The sequence below is a fragment of the Pinus tabuliformis genome, chromosome 4_1, assembly GCF_031772625.1.
Source record: "Pinus tabuliformis cultivar Carrire ecotype Pingquan chromosome 4_1, CPIR1, whole genome shotgun sequence".
NCBI lineage: Eukaryota > Viridiplantae > Streptophyta > Pinopsida > Pinales > Pinaceae > Pinus > Pinus tabuliformis.
In genome coordinates this window covers 808,395,940-808,414,958 of record NC_142303.1, presented here as the reverse complement: position 1 = coordinate 808,414,958, position 19,019 = coordinate 808,395,940, and the positions used below count along the sequence as shown (strand labels likewise).

The following is a 19,019-nucleotide window of genomic DNA, read 5'->3' as shown; positions in this document are numbered from 1 at the left end:
TCTTACCGTACATGGATTAGAAATATGAACTACATTTTGATCCCATTAGGGAATCCATATTTTCTCAGCATGTCACCTAGTGTTATGTGATAGACATGATCATTCATGTCAATACTGACATGGAGATCATTAGTGCAAGCTTTGCTAGGATCTCATGCACCTACAAACTAAACAAGAACCCCAATGTCAAGGTCACCATCATAGAGTAGTTGAAGAAGTGATAATAATGCATTCCCCACTTAACATTTTGCATGCATCAAGTCATCACACCATATTGGTGAAAAATTATATAACTATTCCATGCCTATGGAGTGGTCGGTAATATGGTAATTATACCATCAGAGGTTGGCTTACACCCAAGATATCGTGGTGAGCTTTTTGGGTATTCGAACAAAATTCCTCGACTTTGAACACGAGTCGACTCTAATCCCCACCGAAGAAATTTAGACATCAAACCTGAACTGGAACTTAATAAATCAGTGTCTTCTTTGTTGGAACTTGATAAATTGATGCCTTCTCGAAGAAGAAAAGGATTGTCAGTGTGATATTTTGGATTTTGCTTCTCAACATTGGAATCTATATCACAAATCATTGGTTAGAGTTTTCGACAATCATTTGTCATGACTTGCTAAAATGGTACCAATTCATTATAGCTACTTTTTTCATGTTAATTGGAGCCACCATTCCAACATCTTATTTTTCTTGTGCATTTTGGAAAATTGGTTGAGGAGGAGGGAGAAGGTTTTGCATTATGGCTTTCTTGCCTACTTACAGGAGCCAAAGCAAATATTGTTTCATGTCTCATCCCTTCTATAACAATAGTGTATGTTGGAGCTTTGTATTCTACTTCTCTAGTTGTTCAAGAGCCTATGGTGATAAGGCTATATTTTCTTACCATCTCAAAGCATATTTCTAGCTGCGACAAAATACCTGTAACAACCCTGGTTAAAAATCCGTGTAAAAATATATATAAGGACACTATGATGGGACACTTATTCCAATATGAATGTTTGGCAAAACATCCTAGTGGGTGTTCATTTGGTTTATTATGGCTAAGGAAATTGGCAAAGGAAAGGGCAAAGGCTTTGGAAAGGCAAAATGGCATTTTTGGCACATTTATTTATGAAAATAATGGAAATTAGGAGAAAAAGGAGGTGAAAGGTCATAGGTTGCATGTGAGGAGGAAAATGAAGGAAATTAATGGAAAATGAAGAAAATAGTAGCCTGTTTGATAAAAAAAAATTGAGGATCACGGTAAATCCACTAGCCTAGTGGTCCCTAAGCCAAACTGTGGGTTGCGTTAAAGCCAAGATTGTGTTGCCTCTGTGGACCTAGGAATCCTTGTTGGTGAATGGAAGGATATACGGTAAATCCAAGAGGTGGTTTGCTCTCCATTAGGAGTAATCCTGGGTTTGGGATATGTGGTAAAGCTTAGAGAGTGGGTCTCGGTTTAAGGCCTAGTCATCCGAGCTTGGATTGCGGTAAAGCTTGAGAGACTAGAGACAAGAAAAATCCTCACTATGTAGGTGGAGAAATCCAGTGGCATCCATGCTTGTTTGGCCTAGTGATCAGGTGGATATCACGGTAAAGCCTATTATTACATGTTCATTGTGTTGGATTAGTGATTTGGTATGGATTACGGTAAAGCCCTATTTTGTTCTTTTGGTTTGAGCCCCACATTCATGCTTGGAATATGGCACAAGGGTGAATGGTTGAAGAGAGATTTTGCTTAGCCATTCTATGGTCGAGCGGAATGTGGTAGTCCCATCCTGGGTTTGGATTTTGCATGATTAATGAAAGGTTATTTCTCCTTGTATTTCTATGAGTCTTATATTGATATATATGTGGATCATATGGCTATGATTTCATTGGTATTTCTGCAGCTATTATGTGGGTTATATATGTGTTTTATGACAATGGCTATTGTTAGGCCCTAGAATTGTCATGTTTAATTCGCATTCTCACCCTATTCTTACTCATGGTTTTCATTGTTATTACTATCATTTTGCACAATTGTTGGGATAGTAGCTTAAACTTGGAGCATGATCACATAAGTGTTCATTATTTAACCTATCTCCTTTATTTCAATAAGATTTGCATCAAAATGTTTATTGATGATGGTGCTTGTGTTGTTTAAGGAAGGCATATGGAATCACGATCAATGATACAAATGCATCAAAAATAAAGTTGGAATTATGGCACAGGTTTGGAGCTATGGCACAGGTGTTGTCCTTGATGGCAACTCTCTTTGGTAACAGATCTCAGTTCAGGCTTTCAGAATGAAGGAAAAGACATATATGTAGGTTCATCTAGATGAAGACGCGTATACACACGGGTTAGACGTTTCAAAGGTGTGTCTGCATATACACGCACTTTCATGCAAGGAAAAGCGCGTATATGTTGGAGAACTTACCTTTGGTCCGTGGTAGTTAGTCCTTGGTATTTGAACCTATGGTTTTGGACCATGGTACCTCGTCAGAAGTGTTGATCCCAAGTATTGGGTCCGTGGTATTGGTTTATTATGGTTATGGACGTGGTATTGTGGAAGGCCTAAAACTATAAAAGAGGAAGGAGATCATGTGGCAAGGAATCATCTGAATTGTTATTGAATATTTGATAAAGTGCTAGATCTGGAATACTAGTAATTGGGTTATGGTACAGATCTGGAGTTGAATGAAGGAGGAACCTTAGCGCAAAGAGATGGATAAGTTCTATTGATGGATCATAATCCTTAAGCTTGAATGATAGTATCTTTGTATGATTTTGATCTGTTATATGTGGCGCTTGCTTGATCTATAAAACTGATAATCTGGGTTAATTACTGTTTGAATATCTGAAAGAGTGAATTATCCTTTATAGATCTGTATGCAGGTTCAGTGAAGCGAAGGTGCGTATACACGCTGGCTCAATGAAGTAAAGCAGTGTATACGCAGGTTGTTCCATATGCAGAAGTGTATGCACGCAGGTTTTAGGCTATTAAAGTAGCATATATATTTTGAGTTGTGATCTTGCTGCTTTTGTTTATTGCTGCAGTGTTCTGGGTTCAGATTTGGTGTGTGGGTACTGTTACTATGATCTGGGTACATTCGTCAGGGAAGTGTTTATTTTGATTCAGTTTAGATTGGTGAAAAGGTGATTGGCTGATGCAAAAATTCTTGATGTTTGATTGATGCTATTCGTGGATCCAATCTGAAAATTCATGAAATATGGTCCCTGAAAGAAAGAGAAGGTTGTAGCCTTCTGTAGGCCAGCACCTACGTACTAGTATCTTGGCTAGTGCAAGAGCTAAGGGGGTTGTAGCTCCCTTCCAGGAGAAGTTGGAAAACGAGAGAGAGTTGTAGCTCTCTGCAGGTTGCAGCCTGCGTACTAGTAAAGGACTGCACCAGTACAATTGTAAAAATAAGTTTCTAATTAAAGAGAATATAGAGACGAATTGCAGCAGGTGGTTTTCACCCACATTGGGTTTCCACCTTATATCTTGTGTTCTTGTGTGCGATTGTCTTTCCACTCTATTTTACTATTTCTGGTTACTGGTTATTGGATTCTCAAACACATATTAATAATCATCATCAGAAAGATAAAGTCATTTAAAAGTTTGCATTGTATACGCGGGTTTCCTTCTGCATAGTTGCGTATATACGCGGGTTTCCTTCTGCATAGTTGCGTATATACACGGGTTTAATTAACTGAAGTAGCATATATCATTTGATTTTGAAAAAGGAATATTTGACTTGATAATACTGATTCACCCCCACTCTCAATATTATTTCCAACAATTGGAATCAGAGCAGGTCCTTCAGAAGAAGCTTGATCGCTTGAAGGAAGATCTTTCATCATGAGCAACTACGAGAGGGAAGAATCAATCAGGTCACCGATTTTTGATGGGACAAACTTTGTTTATTAGAAGGTAAGAGTTACTGCCTATCTTCAATCTCTTGGTACAGAAGTCTGGGATATCATAGATACAGGGTATACTTTTCCATCAGCAACTCCTACAGATCCGGCTAAGAAGAAGAAATATGAAACAAATGCAAAGGCAGTCAATACTCTATTAGGATGCCTATCTCAATCAGAATTTGTCAAGGTAATGCAGTTTAAATCCACAAAAGAGATATGGGACAAGATTGTTCTGAGCTATGAAGGAGATGATCAGGTAAAACGAGCAAAACTTCAAACCCTTAGGATTTAGTATGAAAATCTCAGGATGTATAATGATGAAAGTGTGGCTAACTATTTTCTTCGTGTAGATGATATTGTTAATTGTATGAAAAAATTGGGTGAAGAAATAAAAGAGGCTGTTGTGATTGAAAAAGTTCTAAGATCTTTGTCCCCTAGGTTTGAATCTAAAGTTTCTGCAATAGAAGAAAAAGAGAATCTACAAAACCTTAAAATGTCACAGCTGCACAGAATTCTAACTGCTTATGAAATGAGGAAAGGAGGTCCATCAGACAAGAGATAAGCTGCCTTCAAGGCTTCAGGCAAAGGAGAGTACTATGAGTCAGGACACGTGTCAGAAGAAGAAGAAGAATCAAATTTTGTCAGAAATCTTCAACGGGGTACTAGACGGTTCCGAGGTAAGTTACCTTTCAAATGCTTTGCTTGTGGAAGAGTTGGTCACTATGCTGCCAAATGTCCTCATAAGGATAAGTTTGACAAAGGAAAGGAACCTGTTAGATGGAGCAAGAAATAGAATGTAACTAAGAAAAGTTACTACACTCATGAAGATAGTGATGGTCTATCAAATAGTGACGAAGATGAACGAGGTAATGATTATAAACTTTTAATGGCTTTCGAAGATGATGATTACATGGATGCTATAGATGTATATGGTTTTTATGAAGAGATTTCTAGACTCAAAACATGTTTAGAAGAAAAGAATATGATCATTGATACTCTACAATTCCAACTTGATGAAAAAGAAAAATTTCTTGAGAAGTTAGAATGTGAAATTGTTGGCCTTAGAAAAGAAATTGAGAAAACAAGGGCTCTTAATCTTAAATTTGTTAAAGGATCTGAAACTCTGGATGAGATTATCAATGTACAACGTTCTCCACTAATCAAGACAGGTCTGGGGTATAATGGAGAAGCATCTCAAGCATCCACCTCAAAGAGTTATCTTGATGCAACAAGGAGGAATGAGAAAAAGCCCAATGGAGATCACCAGGTAAAACAGGGACGAATGACATCAAGAATAAACAAAGACCACCAGGTAAATCAAGGGCAATCCATCTTAAGGGTGAACAAAAGCTACAACCAGCCACAGGTAAAAACTTCTCAATTTGCTTCAAGAATGGATGACAATCGAAACTACAATCATTTGGCTGGTAGATTTGATAATCGCAGAAGTTTCTTCAATGGCCAATGTTTCTCTTGCCATAACTTTGGTCACAAAGCAGCTCAATGTGTTGCCTATAAGACAATCATGACTAGAGAAGCTCAAAAACAAAGAAGTATGACTGGAATCACAGAAAGGACTTATAACAACTTTTCCGCCCTTGAAAATGAAATTGAATGTTCTATTTGTAATAACTTCGGTCATGAAGATTCTGAATGCAGGAGCAGGTTTTGGAAGACAACTCAGAAGGAACAAACCTCAAGTGCCAGAACATGGAGATAAAGGAACCGCAACCAGAAAGATGTGGGATAGCTTTTATGCAAAAGGACAGGAAAATTTATGGTACATTGACAGTGGATGTTCGAAGCATATGACAGGTGATAAAGAAAAACTTGAATCATATACTACTTTAGAAAAGGGAAAGAAAGTTTCTTTTGGAAATGATACTCCTGCAGCCATAAAAGGAAAAGGCACTGCTCAGTTGAAAGAAAAGGTCAAAGCTGGAAATGTTTTGTATGTTGATGGCTTGAAGCATAATCTATTGAGTGTTAGTCAGATGTGCGATCAAGGAACCGAGGTAATATTTCGATCAAATGGATGTAGTGTTCGTGATCTTGATACAGGAAAAACAGTGATCAAAGGCAAAAGAACTCCAAATAATATATACATATTTGAAGAAGGACAACAACAATGCTATTTGAGCAAGGATGATGAACACTGGTTATGGCACCGGAGGTTGGGGCATCTAAGCTTTTCAAAAATAAGGAAAGCATGCAAATACCAGGCAGTTCGTGGTCTTCCAAATATCAAAATTCCAGACAACACCATATGAAAATCATGTCAGTTTGGTAAGCAAACCAGAACTAACTTCCCTGAGAAGGAAGGATCAGCTAGTAGGCCTCTTGAACTAGTCCATACAGATGTATGTGGTCCATTTAGGACAAGGTCATCTCGAGGAGAAGAATACTTTATATTATTCATTGATGACTTCTCCAGGATGGTTTGGTTAGGACTTATGAAGCACAAAGACGACGCATTCAAAAAATTCAAATCCTTCAAAGCCTTGGCCGAAAATGAATCAGATCACAAAATTAAGTGCCTCAGATCCGACAGAGGTGGGGAGTTTACCTCAAACGAATTTTTCGATTTTTGTGAAGAACATGGAATAAGAAGGGAATTCTTTACAGCTAGGACTCCTCAACAAAATGGAGTGGTGGAAAGGATGAACAGAACGGTCCAACAAATGGGTCGTGCTATGCTTGATGAGTCTGGAACTCCCACAACCTTCTAGGGTGAAGCTGCATTTGCTGCAGTTGTTATTCTCAACAAAACAAATGTCTGAGTGAACAACACTCAAACTCCTCATGAGCTCTGGTATGGTGAGACTCCTTCGTAAAGCATTTCAAAAATTTTGGAAGCAAATGCTATATTAAGAACAATGATGAACAACTTGGAAAACTTGAACTCAGAGCAGATGATGGCATTCTCCTTGGTTATTCCCCCCACAGCAAGGCATATAAGTGTTACAATAAAAGACTTGGAAGAATTGTTGACAGCATTGATGTAGTGATTGATGAAAAAGGATACATTCCTAGGCAAGTAAATTATGAAAATATCGAAGAGGATGAAGACTACTCTCCAAATCAGACTGATGATGAAGAAGAACCTCAAGAGGCATCAGAGGAATAGATAAGGATAGAAGAAAAGACTCCATCCAGGTACGTTCAGAAGAATCATCTAGAATCTCATATTTTGGGACAGAAAGAGGCAGGTGTACAAACAAGAAGAAAAATTGCAGAAGCCTCAAGCTATTTGGCATTTCTCTCCTCCACTAAGCCACAAAATGTAAAAGAGGCATGCAAAGATGAATGCTGGGTCAAAGCAATGGATGAAGAACTTGAGCAGATCGAAAAGAACAACACTTGGGAGTTGGTTCCTAGACCAAAAGATAAGAATGTCATAGGGACAAAATGGATCTTTAAAAATAAGTTGAATGAAAATGGAGAAGTAATCAGAAACAAGGCCAGACTTGTATGTAAAGGGTATGCTCAACAAGAAGGAATAGACTTTGAAGAAAATTTTGCTCCCGTTGCTAGACTTGAGGCCATCTGAATGTTCCTTTCTCTCTCAAGCTTTCAGAAGTTCAAAGTATTTCAAATGGACGTGAAATCAGCCTTTCTGAATGGATACTTAGAAGAAGAAGTGTACATTGAGCAACCAGATGGTTTCATTCTTGGGAATGATCCAAATCTTGTATGCAGACTAAAAAAAGATCTCTATGGTCTTAAACAGGCTCCAAGGGCTTGGTACTACTGGTTGGACAAATATCTTCATCAACAAGGTTTTTCAAAGGGATCAGCAGATAGCAATCTCTATATAAAAATTGAAAATAACAAATTGCTAATACTTGTTGTGTATGTAGATGATATTATCTTTGGAAGCAATGAAGAAGCTATGAGTCAAAGTTTTGCCTTGGTGATGCAAAAAGAATTCGAAATGTCCTTGCTTGGAGAACTGACATACTTTCTTGGATTGCAAATCCAACAAAATGAAGGCGGTATCTTATTGTCTCAAACCAAGTACCTCAAGCAGATTCTGAAGAAGTATGGCATGGAAGATTCGAAACCAGTATGTACCCCCATGGTTACAGGATGCAGCCTCAGTGCAAATGATGAATCAACAGCAGTGCATCAACCAACATACAGATCTATGATTGGAAGTCTACTTTATTTGACAGGTACCCGACCAGACATCATGCATGCAGTGGGAATAGTTGGAAGATTTCAGGCAAATCCAAAGGAAACTCATCTTTAGGCAGTGAAGAGAATTTTCAAGTATCTTTAAGGAACTCAAAATTATGGCTTATGGTATCCTAGAGATACAGATCTCACTCTTCATGCGTATACAAATGTAGATTGGGCTGGAAGCGTGGATGACAGGAAGAGCACAAGTGGTGGTGGATTCTTTATGGGTTCCAGATTAGTATCTTGGTTCAGCAAGAAACAGAGTTCGATTGCTTTATCTACAGCTGAAGCGGAATATGTGGCTGTTGCATCTTGTTTCACTCAACTTCTTTGGATGATGCAAACCTTGTAGGATTTTCAAATCACTTGTACACCACCTATCTCCATCTTATGTGATAATACAAGTGCAATCAACATTTCAAAGAACCCAGTCATGCATTCAAAGACCAAGCACATACCGATCAAGTATCACTTTCTCCGGGAACAAGTGTTGGAACAAAAGGTCAAATTGGAGTATGTTCCTTCTAAGGAACAAGTTGCTGATATTCTCACCAAACCACTGCCCAGGGAGACATTTGAATACCTCAGACAGAAGCTGGGAGTAGTTGATGCATCATCTTGCTGTTAAATCTTGTCTGTTTCAGAGAAAAATGGGTGTACGCGAGTTGCTTAAGGAGGATCTGCGTACATACGCCGGTTTGTGCAGAGACAGTCGCGTATATGGAGGTTTGATGGATATCAGTAGGGACAGGCTGTGGTTGAAGATATTCTGATATGGGTCTGACAGAGACCATCCGACACAGGTTCAGGGGGAACAGATAATCTTCTAATAATGCATTGTTGGCACTATGTTAGAAGATTTTGGTTCTAGTTCACAGCTTTTGTGTGGTTTCAGGTGGAACAGAGGCAGAGGGAGGACAGAAGGAAATCTTGGTTGTTGATCTGAATGGTGATTGACAGACGCTACTGCTATCAATTATTGGTGACTTTCATAAGTCTTGTTCTAGATATTTCCTCTCTATTCCATATATCTTGTTTGTGGTATCTCCTTTATGGTATCAAGGTCATGTAACGACCTATTTTGGTTTCCCCACTATGCCTGGGGTGAACATGTAATGAACTTGGTTGTCATATGTAAATTTCTGATGTATCCCCACTTGGTTGAGTGGATGATCCCCACTTAGTTGGGTGATGGATGTATGTATTGAGTCTTTTGGTGATAGGAAGGTATTTTATGATGTATAAGTCATGGTTCTTCTTGAAGAACATCTTTTGCAGATCTTGCATACAGTCAGGGGGAGCACGGTCAGCACAACAAGGCAGAAATTTCAGCATGTACTCAGGGAGAGCACAACCCTTTGCCCTTGATGACAAAGGGGGAGAATGACTTTGAGGATGTTGGGTTGCCATCAAGTCCATAGGGGGAGATTGTTGGCATTATGGCACAAGTTTGGAGCTATGGCATAGGTGTTGTCCTTGATGGCAACTCTCTTTGGTAACAAATCTCAGTTCAGGCTTTCAGAATGAAGGAAAAGACATATACGCAGGTTCATCTAGACGAAGACATGTATACACGTGGGTTAGACATTTCAAAGGCGCGTGTGCGTATACACGCACTTTCATACAATGAAAAGCGCGTATATGTTGGAGAACTTACCTTTGGTCCGTGGTAGTTAGTCCTTGGTATTTGAACCTATGGTTTTGGACCATGGTACCTCGTCAGACGTGTTGATCCCAAGTATTGGGTCCGTAGTATTGGTTTATTATGGTTTTGGACCATGGTATTGTGGAAGGCCTAAAACTATAAAAGAGGAAGGAGATCATGTGGCAAGGAATCATCTGAATTGTTATTGAATATCTAATAAAGTGCTAGATCTGGAATACTGGTAATTGGGTTATGGTGCAGATCTAGATCTGAATGAAGGAGGAACCTTAGCGCAAAGAGATGGATAAGTTCTATTGATGGATCATAATCCTTAAGCTTGAATGATAATATCTTTGTATGATTTTGATCTGTTATATGTGGCGCTTGCTTGATCTATAAAACTAATAATCTAGGTTAATTAGTGTTTGAATATCTGAAAGAGCGAATTATCCTTTATAGATCTGTACGCAAGTTCAGTGAAGCGAAGGCATGTATACACGCTGGCTCAGTGAAGTAAAACAGCGTATACGTAGGTTGTTCCATACGCAGAAGTGTATGCACGCAGGTTTCAGGCTATTAAAGTAGCGTATATATTTTGAGTTGTGATCTTGCTACTTCTGTTTATTGCTGCAGTGTTCTGGGTTCAGATTTGGTGTGTGGGTACTGTTACTGTGATCTGGGTACAGTCGTCAGATAAGTGTTTATTTTGATTCAGTTTAGATTGGTGAAAAGTTGATTGGTTGATGCAGAAATTCTTGATGTTTGATTGATGCTATTTGTGGATCCAGTCTGAAAATTCATGAAACGTGGTCCCTGAAAGAAAGAGAAGGTTGTAGCCTTCTGTAGGCCAGCACCTACGTACTAGTATCTTGGCTAGTGCAATAGCTAAGGGGGTTGTAGATCCCTTCCAAGAGAAGCTAGAAAATGAGAGAGGGTTGTGGCTCTCTGCAGGTTGCAGCCTGCATATTGGTAAAGGACTGCACCAGTACAATTGTAAAAAGAAGTTTCTAATTACAGAGAAGATAGAGACGAATTACAGCAGGTGGTTTCCACCCACATTGGGTTTCCACCTTATATCTTGTGTTCATGTGTGCGATTGTATTTCTGCTCTGTTTTACTATTTCTGGTTACTCGTTATTGGATTCTCAAACACAGATTAATAATCATCATCAGAAAGACAAATTCATTTAAAAGCTTGCATTGTATACGCAGGTTTCCTTCTGCATAGTTGTGTATATACGCGGGTTTAATTAACTGAAGTAGCGTATATCATTTGATTTTGAAAAAGGAATATTTGACTTGATAATACTAATTCACCCCCCCTCTCAGTATTATTTCCAACAGTTCTGTTCCTGCACCAACACTTCTGCACTAGCATTCCTGCACCAATTTGGGGCTTTCTTACATCGACACATTTTCGGGAAAATACGAGAAAGGTTTTTGTTCAAAATGATGTTCTAAGACCTTCCCATGAGTTGGATTGCACCCAGGTCACACGTGTGGGTCTCCAGAAGCAAATCAACAAATCTGCTCAAAATATGCACAGTTTCCAAACTGCCAAGTTTGAGCTCGATTTGTGTGAATATGGAGGAGAATCTGAGAAATTTGAGCATATAGGTTTTTACCAGTATAATAAGTTATCTAGAACCAAAACCATTTCCCAAGTTTCATAATGGTGTAAAAGTTACACGAGTGTCTTTGAGGCAGTTTTATAAAAAGAGACTATTTTTCCATAATTCTAGGAACTTGCCCAGATTTGTAAAAAATTGGAAATTTCATATCAAATTCATGTCTCCTTTATTATATATTGGTTGTAATAGAACTACTTTGGATGGGGGAAGTTGTTACAATCCCCTCATATTTGGTTTGTGCTTGGTTTGGCTTGTTCAAAGCCTATCGTGTAATTGTAAATTATATAAAATCCAAATCATGGATTTGCAGGGAGGACAAAAAACCATTATTTGTACTCTCATGTGGCTTAGCTAAGTGTTGGGTTCTTCCCCTTCCTCAGATCAATTTGGAAATGGACTATGGAGCTCTAAATGTACAAGGATTGAGATTTTCATTAATAACAAGCATCAATGCCAGGTTTATGCATCTATTTTTTCTATTTCCTGTAATGTTAATCTTTCTCTCATAGACTAAGAGTTTTCCTTAAAGGGAAATGAGTTGGTTGGCTAGGGCCAAGCCAAGCTAACTTGTTCTCCCATTGTTATTATATTGTGTATTAAGTACAGGAAATGCATGGTTAGAAGGTTGCTTCTTGTTGTTGAATATGTGTGATTGATAGAACTCATTAGGGGACTTTTGAGGTCTAAAATGGGCATCCTAAGGAAATTATAAAATAATAGTGGAAATAATAAAAGAAGATTAGATTACATCATCAAATTTTAGAGGGAAAAAATTAAAAACTGTTTTTTCAACTCGTATTTTCAACTTATCTCCCTATGGTTCTACTCAAATTTTGAGTGGAAACACTTTTTGGATGCAAAATTTGATTCCTCGTCCAAGGAGTACCCATGTTGCATACTTTCGATGGATCCTGCTAAACGAAAAATGAGAAATACATGAAAAACGTTATTGCAATCACGGTTTTTCATGTATTTCTCATTTTTTTGTGTAGCAAGGTCCATCGAAAGTATGCAACATGGGTACTCCTTGGATGAGGAATTAAATTTTGCATCCAATGAGTACTCCCAGTCAAAATTTGAGTAAAAACATAGGGAGATAAGTTCAAAATACAAGTTGAAAAGTAGTTTTATTATTTTATTATTTTTTAATATTTTTACTTTTTTACTCCAAAAATGGTGAATCATCCCCCATGGTTGACATTATCAACTTCAATGTTATTGGTTCTTATAAAGATTAATTTGGTTGTGCATTTTTCTTAGGAGGCCCATTTTAGACTTCAAAATTCCCCTAATTATTATACAGAATTTATACCTACGAATAAGTATATCTTCCCTAAGTGCGTAGTTACACTTAGAACAATTGAAGTAAAGATGTTTAACCTTTTCCTACAATAAACAGATAAGATAAAGGAACCTACTTGTGATCCTTTGCTTCTTTTGATCTCCTTTGAGTTGCTCTGATCGCTCCCACTCAAACTGAATTTTCTCAATTGGTACCTGCCAACATAAACAAAAGATGACAACAATCAAAGCATATGATCTATTTATTGTAAACAAATGGAATTGACAACATTTGAACATACATTCATCATAGATATAGACAAAAGTATTGGAAAAGGAACAAACAACTTTATTGATTGATAGAAGGAGAAGTTACACCCAATGTGGTTCGATCTCGTGTCACTCATCCAGCTTAGTCCAAGCCCTCATCACACCAATAGCAACGTCAAGCCAACAACATAACATTACTTGACAATGATTTCAAGTCTCTAAACCGACAGTATTTCTCTATAATATTCCAGCTCCAACCCCCTTGGCTCTATGATGGGAGGCCAATTTATAGATGAATGCAAGTGGTTTTGTCATTAATATGGCATTGAATGGTTTTTCATAATTGGATGATTAGTTTCCATGTTCAAAGGGATGAGAGGATAGAGGATTAGATGATCCAAGTCTATCCTAAGTCGAGCTCATCTTGATAGGATAGGAGCTAGGTTCCTTCTAGAATGCTCTAGAATTAAGGAATATTCCCAGAATTCTATGCCAATTTTTCTCATCCTCGCCTAGCACAGGCTTGAGTGGGCCTAAATGCTATGCAACGTAGGTCTGAATGGGCCTACCTGCTATGCAGAGTAGTTGCACCTGACCAAGGGTGCGTTGGTGTCCCAAGGAGTCATTTTAGCACGATTTCAAACTAGGAAAATTTTATGGATGAAAGCACTCAATGAATTGGTATGTCTAGGGCATGTAGCAACTGAATTAGGGTTCGATAGACCCTGTTTACATTGATCTGATCATCGGGAGTGATGTGCCCAAATAGAACTGTAACACTAATGCTTTTGTGTTTCCTTTTTCTTTTCGAAGTGTTCTCAAATCTGAGGGTTTGTGTGTGTTAAGTGTGTTTCCTTTTTGTTGAAGCATTTCTTTTTAAAGAACAACATGCATTTCCTCGATTTGAGAAGTTTTCCTCTTGAAATATCTTTCCATTAATGAGTAGGATTTACATAAGTATTCATTTCAATCTTGCTTAATGAATAATGAACAAGAATTGTTTCTTTGTATGAAGCAGTGTGAATCCACATACTCTGATTAATATATATATATATATATATATATATATATATATATATATGATGAAGTTGTGTGAAGGAACTGGTCTTCCCATGTAACTTATTATATCTAAATCACATTCCTTGCTCTGTTTATCATTCGAATTGATCATTATCATTGTTCAAGTATGAGACTAAAAATATAAATATTTTTATTTGGAATCGAATATGTTTGCAAACACGAGAACTTACCTTGACACAATGTTGAATATTCCAGGAGGAATGAAGTAGAATATATATTTTTATATGGTGATTCTTTATTTAAAACACAAGAGTTTGTTATTTGCATTAATATTGATAAATTTCCCATTGGCTTTCACAGTTCATAGTTGTAATTTACATTTTATAGAGCATGTGATGGTTTGGGATTTCATCTTTATTGAATCAAAGTTTTCGTTTTCGCATTTCATGATTTTGTGCTTTATTACACAACATTTTGGTTTATTGATTAAGGGGTGAAAGATTTTCTAGTGCAGGAACAAAATCGTCCTAGTACAGGAACATAGTACATGAATTGTTTTGTTTTTCCTGATACAATAACATAGTACAAGAAAGTTTATGTTTTTCCTGGTACAAGAACATAATATAGGAATTGTTCTATTTTTCTCGGTATAGGAACAGAGTACAGGAACTGTTTCGTTTTGCATGGTACAGGAACAAAGTACAGGAACAAAGTTGTAATCTTATTTTTCTTGACAAATTGATGAGTAAAGTAGCCAATACCCAAATTGATTAGTGTGCTTTTCTTTTGGAAATTGAGTTGGGAGTTTATGCATTGGTTTTTAAAATGGTTTAATAGAATGGTTTTCTCTTTAAATTATCAAAAGGTTAGGCTTGTTTTCAATCGTTCAATAATTAAGGTTTTCTTTTCTGTCATTATGACTTGCTTAGAATTGTTTATGGATTGCAGGATTGGTGTTTATGCTTTCTCAAGTTTCCTTTAAAGTGTAGGATTCAATTTAATTTGATGGGATTGATGTGTGAGTTCGACTAGAATTTGATTTGTAGTTTTCTAGGGGCTCTCTTTGGCATTTCTAGTGTTGTGCCTCAAATTTCACGAACTCCAGAATTGACAATTAAATGTTGGTCCATTAGTCAAACATAAACTACACCCGACAACTATGTATGGCTCTCATCATGTTTCTACTTGTAAATGAATGGACAATGTATCTAGTACCTAATAGATGATAATGCAACAAATGATATGGGGGAACAATGGTTCTTAGCTATTCTCAGATAGGTATGAGATCCCTATGCTTAATTCTGTTGCTTACACCTTTAGATTACATGTTTGTGATATGTTTGAGGAAATACCTGTCATGGCTAGTAGGAGTCTGGTTAAAGGTTTGTTCAAGTATTTTCTTTAACATTATTGTTTCCCTGTTATTTTACTATTCTGGAGAGGTCATGCAATTCTTGGTAGTGACTTGGGCTCTAGGCTTGAAAAAGTGGCTTAAATCTTGGGGATACTAGCATAGAACTGGACAAAATAGTCCCTGTATGTTGGCATGCCTATAGCATGAGAGTGTCCATAGCCTCCTAGACGCTGGTAGGCCTATAGCATGAGAACGTTCAGAGGTTAAGTGATTAAAAAATTCAGTGGGACCCAGGGGCAAGCTACCAGAAGTGTTGGGATGGTTCTTAGTGGTCATGTAACTAATGTTGAAGGTCTGTATGTTATGTTTCCATCGATTCCATTTCCTTAAGGTCACATAGTAGGTTGAATATGATCATACTAGACTCTCATTGCATGTTTACCCCGATTGGCCAGTTACTTGGGTAGATGTGGGAGGAGGGTGTCACAGAGTGGTATCAGAGCATGGTTCACCCATCAGACTGGATGGGTGGTGTGTTTTTCATGCATTCATGTCAGTTGCATATGCGTTCCTTATTCTTGTAGTCCATGTTCTTGTTTCATTTGCATGGTTTTAATCATGGTTGTAGTGATGTCACCATGTAAAGGTTGATGGTGTTGTTGTGGAATGCATCGTCATGAGTGTATGGTTGTATATGCTTTTGTTATGCATGTCAGTGTCTATATGTTGTTATGAATGCATTGTCATGATTATGGCTATGCATGTATGGTAGGTTAGACATGCATTAGGCCATCATGATTCTACTGGTTGTTATGATACTAATGTGGTGGTTGAGATAGAGCGGGATATGCAGATCATCAAAGTGAAGTTGCAGCATTAGACCCCGAGGCAAGAGCATGTCGTCACATAGGTTTTTATGCTGGGCATACATGTATGTAGGTTAAGGATTGTTATGTGCATTATGGTTATGTGTATGCCTTAATTCTATTGATGTTATGGTTTCATACATGATAGGTTCTAGTTGATTAGTGTAGTCATATGCACATGTGTCAGATAGTCATGAATGATAGTAACTTATGGTTGCATGCATTACTATTTTTGTTTTATGTTAAATAACTTGATGATTATGTTATATGTTGTTGATGAGTATGTTATAGGTTAACTTTTTGTTTTTATATGATAGTTAGCTTGATGACTAGATTATATGTTGTTGATGAACATGATATATAACTTGTTGTTGTTATATGATAGTTAGCTTGATGATTAGGTCATATGTTGTTGATGAGCATGATATATATTTATTGTTGTTATATGCTAGTAACTTTATGATTAGGGTTATTACATTAAGATATTGATGTTATATGTATCATACTAAGTTGGATTGGTTGATTCTAATGGTTAGGGTTATGACATTCAGGTATGAGTTAATATGTTGTGATATTATGTCATACTAATCTATATTGACTGTGCAGATGTGATTATTATGTATGAATGATAAATGCTTATGACCTTATGATCTGGACATGTTAGCTAGTAAATATTATGGATATCGTGACCTTATTTATGGTTGAGTTGATATGTTGTGAAGTTATATCGTGCTAATATGGATTGATAGTGCAAACAAGATAGCCTCCCCTGAGATATATTAAGGTATGATCTTTCTTATGTCATCTACTTTGTGCTTGAATGTTAGATTATGTCATCTATTGGGTGTTTGAGTATTTGGTGTCTATTATGTCACCTAACTAATTAATTTAATATGGTATGTTTACAAGTTGGTTGAATGTTTGATGAATTGCATAATATGAGTATGTGTTTGAATGATATTGTTTTAAGATGATTATACTAACACATATGTGTTGAGATAGTTGATATGTACTTGAGTGTAGTAGGTGATAGTTGTAGAATTTGTCTAATGACTATGAGTTGACTATGTATTACGACATTATTGTTAGATTTGGTAAAGGTTGATTTAAAATTGATACATATGATTGTCTTGATAGTTGGAACATGTCTTTGACATGTGTAAACAGTGCAGGAAACATGCTTGGTATTAACAGGACAAGGTAATAGTTTATGTGTTTATATAACTAACAATTGGGTGATGTGACAGTGCATAGTAACACTCAATTACAACAAGGAAAAGGTCAAAGAAAGGAATTGGGCATGAATTATTTTGGATATGTTTGGAAACCTTAATTTTAAATGAATGAGTGTTTTTACATAAAATAAGTATTCTTAACCTTAATCTTGTCTGACATTATGTGGATATGTGCTAGATTCATGAACTTGTATTTGACAGGTATATTAGCTAGTCTCTAGTTACAGGTGGATCAATCAAGGGGACTGGAGTCCCTTGAGAGATAGCTAAAATGTGTTGAATTGCAAGAAATGTGCTTGACACAGCAAGGTAAGGTAACCAGTGTATTTTATGTTTATTTAAGCACTGAAAATTATGTGTTGATGTCAGTATGATGCAAGGGATCTCATTGAAAAGAAACTGCCATGGAATCTTGAAGAAGGCTCAGGTTGAACTTTCCCTTGGAAGCACTGGGAACCATGGGGATTGAGTCATGGTGTCTATTGTTAGTATTGGCTTTTGGGCCTTTTGGTGAATTTTTGTGCTTGATTGCAGTTTTATTTGTGTCTTGTGCATGGCCATCCCACCTTGTTTGTGGTGTCATCTTGTTATTGATTTTCCATGGTCTTCTTCTTGTTTGTTTATGTTCTTTCCTTTTATGTTTTGAGTGTCTTGGGAATTGGTTGGGAAGGAGGAAATTTAATGGACCTTGGGAGAGATGTGTGGTACCCAATAGGTAATGTAAGACACGAATGAACCTCAGTGCATGAGTAAGCACAGTGGAAGGTAAGACTATGACAGTTAGTTGGACTAGTTGGGTCCATTGTGGTAAATGGATGGTGGCAATACATACATGAGAAAGGTAACCAGAAAAGGTAAAGTAAATAGATCTAAGGTGTCAGATGCCTTGGCTAAGTTGGGAACCGTGGCTCTCAATGTTATGCATTTTGTGCACAAATAAGGAAGTTCTCATAACTTAGATCTTATCATATCTAGTAATTACATTATGATCATGATTATGCTAATGTTTATATGTATGTATGTCATTGTATGATAGGATCATGTTTGTTTTATGTTGATTTTTATATGTATATATATATGTGTATGTATGCATACTGTTCACTGACAAGGTCATCAAGAATCGTTCTTGTGGAGGAACAATTGCTTATGCAGGTGAATGGCATGAAGAGGTTCTTGGTTTATGTGGAATCAAGTGGGAAGAGTAGTCATGAAAAATATATGAGGTTAGTATCATGTGGATTTGAATTGATATTGTATGCATGTAATATTCCTATGTTTATGTTATGGATATTCTAATGTTGAGAGATACATCAACGAAATGAAAACATCATGTTGCGTGGCATGCTAGGATAAGCATGGATGTCGAAGGGACACTGGAAGAAATGTTGCGTGGTAGACACAGTGTGGTTCTGGATGTGTGGTACTACTGTTGTGCATATATTGTGTATGTTGTACATGTTGCATTTGTGATGTTGTGTGCATGTGGTGTTGTGCATATATAGTGTGTGTACATTTTGTTATGCAATGTCATGTACAGGGTGGTACAAATAGTGTTGTGTGAATATTGCATATGCAGTGTTGGGTATATATGGTGCTATCTACATGTTGGATATGCGGTGTTGCGCACATATTTTGTTG

The 19,019-nt window shown here is 37.1% G+C and overlaps 1 pseudogene; it reads left to right on the top strand.

The window, feature by feature from the left end:
- Positions 1-226: 226 nt before the first annotated feature.
- LOC149178690 (uncharacterized) overlaps positions 227-19,019 on the top strand; it is a 40,702-nt pseudogene continuing 21,909 nt past the window's right edge.